This window comes from Schistocerca gregaria, chromosome 2 (genome assembly GCF_023897955.1).
Source record: "Schistocerca gregaria isolate iqSchGreg1 chromosome 2, iqSchGreg1.2, whole genome shotgun sequence".
In the NCBI taxonomy this organism is placed as follows: Eukaryota; Metazoa; Arthropoda; class Insecta; order Orthoptera; family Acrididae; genus Schistocerca; species Schistocerca gregaria.
In genome coordinates, this window is record NC_064921.1 from 173,293,392 (window position 1) to 173,298,531 (window position 5,140).

Sequence of the window (5,140 nt, forward strand, 5' to 3'; positions counted from 1 at the left end):
TAGTAAGTGCAAATGACTACATTCATGTCTTTTACCCTTTCTAATCTGATCTAATAAATAGTTGTAGGTAAACTACAGAATACAACGACAACTATCGTGCTATGGCAGAGAACAAACTCAGACTGGACAGGCATGAAGAACTAAATCGCCTGCGGCCATGTCAAAGAAGTCATCCTGGGATTTTGTTTGAAGGATTTTGGGAAGCGCCGAAGAGCCAAAGGTGGATGTCTGGACAGGGATTTAGATACAACGAATTTCAACGTACCTAATGTACCAAGAATTCTCAATATGAAAGACGCACAGACGCATAGCGTAGTTTACAAGAGATCGTCCTCTATGCGAGATGCTACACAGAGAGGGCACTCCACCACGTTTGGTGTTAACACAGTTCCCATTACTTGGCTTCGGAACCCATCGGCACACACCGTCATTGGTTCTTCCCACTCCTGATCGTAGCTTGATTTTTACGCAAGCCAGCTGTTTCTGTTTACAAGAGTAAGTGTTTTTATTGCGTTCATCCATTACGGAGGTGAACGATTTTTTCATTGGACAATTCAGTCCTTGTTTTAGCAGGTGAGACGGTAACCTCTTTACTTGTTGGCAGCGAACAAACTTTTAGGCGAACCCGCCACCATTATTAAGTATATCCATGTGGCAGATGGTCTCTATTTTATTCCGCTCTGTCTCTTTAACGGCAGCCACTCCTCTGTGTTCAGAGAAGAGGTCCTACTCTGGTCAAATAATATACCTATTGCTGTCCTGTAAATGTGCACTTTTTATTCTGCTCTTACTTTTATCAGGGGACTGATGACCATAGATGTTAAGTTCCATAGTGCTCAGAGCTATCTTACTTTTAACAGCAGCCACTTTCTCTGTGTTCAGAGGATAGCTCCTATTCTGATCAGATAATCGACGTATTGTGGTCCTGTGAATCGATTTGTTCGTCACTTTTTGGAACTGAAATATGTTTCCCGTATAGTGGCAACAACAATGAAGTACCAAAACATTACGACAACCTGGTTAATAGCGTTGTGGTACATCTTTGTAACTCAATAAAACAGCGATTCTACTTTTCATAGATTCGATGGGTCAGTGATAGCTTTCCCGTGGAATACATGGTGTCATCCGAAGATCGGGGTGGCAAAGCAAGGTTGGCACCTCGCAAGGAAAAAAAAAATAAAATCGCTGCATGCCGCACTGGCGAATGAGCAACGGCTGCTAGCCACGCCTTCTAGATCTTCGCTGCGCCACCGCACTCGATTGTCTACTTACGGCTGAGCAAAGGAACGCTAGATCTAATTCGTAGTCAACGATCAAGACGACAGCATCGTCTTAGGTAGCACTCCGTCTTCAGGCCACAAGTGGCCCATCGGGACCATCCGATCGCCGTGTCATCCTCAGTTGAGGATGCGGATAGGAGGGGCGTGTGGTGAGCACACCGCTCTCTCGGTCGTTATGGTGGTTTTCTTTGACCGGAGCCGCTACTATTCAGTCGAGTAGCTCCTCAATTGGCATCACGAGGCCGAGTGCACCCCGAAAAATGGCAACAGCTCATGGCGGCTGTATGGTCACCCATCCAAGTGCCAGCCACGCCCCACAGCGCTTAACTTCGGTGATCTCACGGGAACCGGTGTATCCACTGCGGCAAGGCCGTTGCCCTGTCTGAGGTAGGCCGCTAGTGTATTAAATGGCTTAGGCAGCATTTATATGAACATTATGTCAGTCATTCTTCAAGTGAAGATATTTGTTAAATTGTCTGAAACAAATGACATTAATACAGAGACACTTGTAAATACGCAGAACATCCTTCTAGAAATTGAATGTACAAAGTTTCATAAATGTTGCCTATCTGTGTTGTATTAAAGTGAACTAATGTTGTACATGTCGTAGTTCCCTTCCGTCTCGTTCTGGATCACACCACCGTTGTGCCGGCGAGCGTATTTTCGTTCAGTACAACAGGATGTGGTGCCACATATCTACGTACAGGTCACGCACATCACGCGCGGAGTTGGCGCCCGATAATCTGACAGATGAGTTCCATCGTCTTTAGATCCTCAAATTTGGCTGCGAAAACAGGAAAGTAAATTCAGTATCATGCTCCACAAGCCACAGCAGCACGATTCAGCCTTGAGAAACGGAGAATTATTTTTACGGAATGTGCCATCGCTGTCAGGGAAGCTACCTGAATCGCCTGTGCTAGCAAGACAGAGCGGATTAGGTTATGGAAAGGGGCCAAAATAAGTTGCTGTCAGTTGCACACAACATACAAACTTTATTTATCAACGCACAATATCACAACAAGGATGCAAAACACTCAAAATTTTAATCGCCTCCTTGATTAAATTTAGATCGGCTGAAGTCCACACTGAAAATCCAAGACACAAGGCCTAAGCAAGAAATAGAAATACAAGGTTCTTCTGGAGGTTTCACCCAAGAATATTTTCTAAATCTTCAATCTAAACAAGCTGAAGGCCTTAGCAATTTATTTTTAATGGAACTTGGCTAGAGGCCGCATATTAGACAATGAGAAAAGTTTCACTCAAAATGCAAAAGGCCTTATCTTAAAACATCTCATGTAAAATTCGGCTGAAGGCCCCATATAAAAGAATAACAATCTCACACCGTAAGGGTAAGACAAGAACATTAATTTAAGAGATATTGATACTCGGCTGAAGGCCACACATCAACCAAGTAACTGAAACCCAAACAGTGAAATTACTGTGTAACACACAACAACGGCGCTCAGAAGTTTCTAAGGGTAGGCCTGGGATTGTAACATTAACGCCCGTTTAGGTGAGACAGGCAGCCTCTCCAACGACTTCTTAATCTGAAGGCAACCCAACCGACACATAGTCGACCGACTAATCAACAAAATCAGTTCCACTCCACGCTACCAGCAAAATGATCACAAGATTTCAATACAACGACACACAGAATATTGGCGCCCACAACGACCAACAACGCCTCAGCTGTCGAACTACACACCGTGCTGGACAGCAACAACGCGACGAGGAAAATACACTGGCGAAAATTACGTCAACGACCAAGGCAGGTAACCGGAACTTCAACGGCCACAAGGCAGAAGACACCGCTGGTCAACTTCAATAACAGGGAATAAATTAAGTTAAACTCCACAGAAAGACGGCTGGAATCTTAGCTGACTTGAATACACACACGTTGTTGCTCTCGGGAATGTCCCAAAACCGACAACCAGGATCAAACGAAGAAATGTAAATACTTGAGGTTCGATAGCAGGTTAAGTGAGGACTCAACTTCCGTGTCCAAGATTGGTGGGCGACGAACTCCGTAGCACTCGCAAGCAGCACCTCACACTCCAACAGCTCGTGCACACCGTCAGCGTCCCCGGCCAGAGTACGCGCGACTGGGACTTCATTGCTGCTCCACGCCAACCGACCGACTGGTCACACACCGCCCAGCCGGAAACTATATCCGCCACACCAAAGATAGTACAGCAGTACTAGTATCGATACACGCTGCTGCTGCCACCTACAGAGAGGACAGCAACATTACCGCAATAACCGCAGGAGAAATAAAACCACAGGACTGCAACCAAGGTTTAACCCAAGGCAAGCATGACTGGAGCCAGCCACGGCCCACCATCTAACATGATTGGAAGCAGATGGTCCATAGAAATGTTCACGTAGTCAGATCTGTCATTCTGCCTTCACTACTACCAAACATTACATGGCTGCCAATGTTAATGGTCCCCATGACATAATGCCCCCAAAAGGCATGCACCCGTAACATGGTGAATACTTCGATTAGCCGTTCGCCGAGATGATGGCGTATTTGGTCACGACCGTCGCCCAGGTGTAGCGAGAAATGTGATTTATCCAACAATGTGACACTTTTCTAGTGCGCGTCCGTCCGATCTCTAAGATCCAGTGCCCACGACAATCGAAATTGTGCGCTGAACTGTGTGCTCCGAAACGCTTACGCCTGCACAAACATTGTAAGTAGGCTGTTTAGGTTTTCTTATTGGTAACGCCATGTAGCGCTCTGTATGAAAATCACTGGCTGTGCTGTGTGCAGTCTGTGGCTGGTTTGCATTGTTGTCTGCCATTGTAGTGTTGGGCAGCGGCAGCTGGATGTGAACAGCGCGTGGCGTTGCGCAGTTGGAGGTGAGCCGCCAGCAGTGGTGGACGTGGGGAGAGAGATGGCGGAGTTTTGAAATTTGTAAGAACTGGTGTCATGAACTGATATATATATATATATTATGACTATTAAGGTACATACATTGTTTGTTCTCTATTAAAATCTTTCATTTGCTGACTCTGCTTATCAGTAGTTAGTGCCTTCAGTAGTTTGAATCTATTATTTAGCTGGCAGTAGTGGCGCTCGCTGTATTGCAGTAACGAAGATTTTTGTGAGGTAAGTGATTTGTGAAACGTATAGGTTACTGTTAGTCAGGGCCATTCTTTCGTAGGGATTTTTGAAAGTCAGATTGCGTTGCGCCAAAAATATTGTGTGTCAGTTTAAGCACAGTCTTGTATAATTTTTCTAAGGGGACGTTTCATATGTCGACCCTTAGCCGAGGATACCTCACTGGAATCTTCTGATTTTTTTCTTGTAGTTTGTGTAATTAGTGTAGATTTTGTTTATTGCTAGCGCGTAATTGTAGAGAGAATCTCCTTTGTAGTTGCAGTCTTTCATTGTTGTACAGTAAAACAGGTGTGGCACGCATGTAACTTTGTTCTAGGCGCGCAGTCCGGAACCGTGCGATTGCTACGGTCGCAGGTTCGAATCCTGCCTCGGGCATGGATGTGTGTGATGTCCTTAGGTTAGTTAGGTTTAAGTAGTTCTAAGTTCTAGGGGACTGATGACCACAGCAGTTTAGTCCCATAGTGCTCAGAGCCATTTGAACCATTTGAACGCATGTAACTTTGCACCAAGTATTTCGCAGCTGCGCTTTCAATTAACTAGTTATTATTTTCAGTGATATGTTAATGTGTTTTCTTATTTTACTCTTCAAATTGTGCTTTTCTGTGTTGTCGTGTGAAATATTGTGACAATAATGGCGTGTGAAAAACGTACTACTAGGCTCCAAAGTAAACTCATAAATGACAGTGAAGTCAAAAGCAGTGTGTTAACGCCACCATGTAATGAATTAACTTATGTT

At 44.7% G+C, this 5,140-nt stretch overlaps 1 pseudogene; it reads right to left on the reverse strand.

Moving 5' to 3' along the window:
* Nucleotides 1-1,541: 1,541 nt before the first annotated feature.
* On the reverse strand, nucleotides 1,542-1,658 carry LOC126337320 (5S ribosomal RNA; annotated as a pseudogene).
* Nucleotides 1,659-5,140: the final 3,482 nt, after the last annotated feature.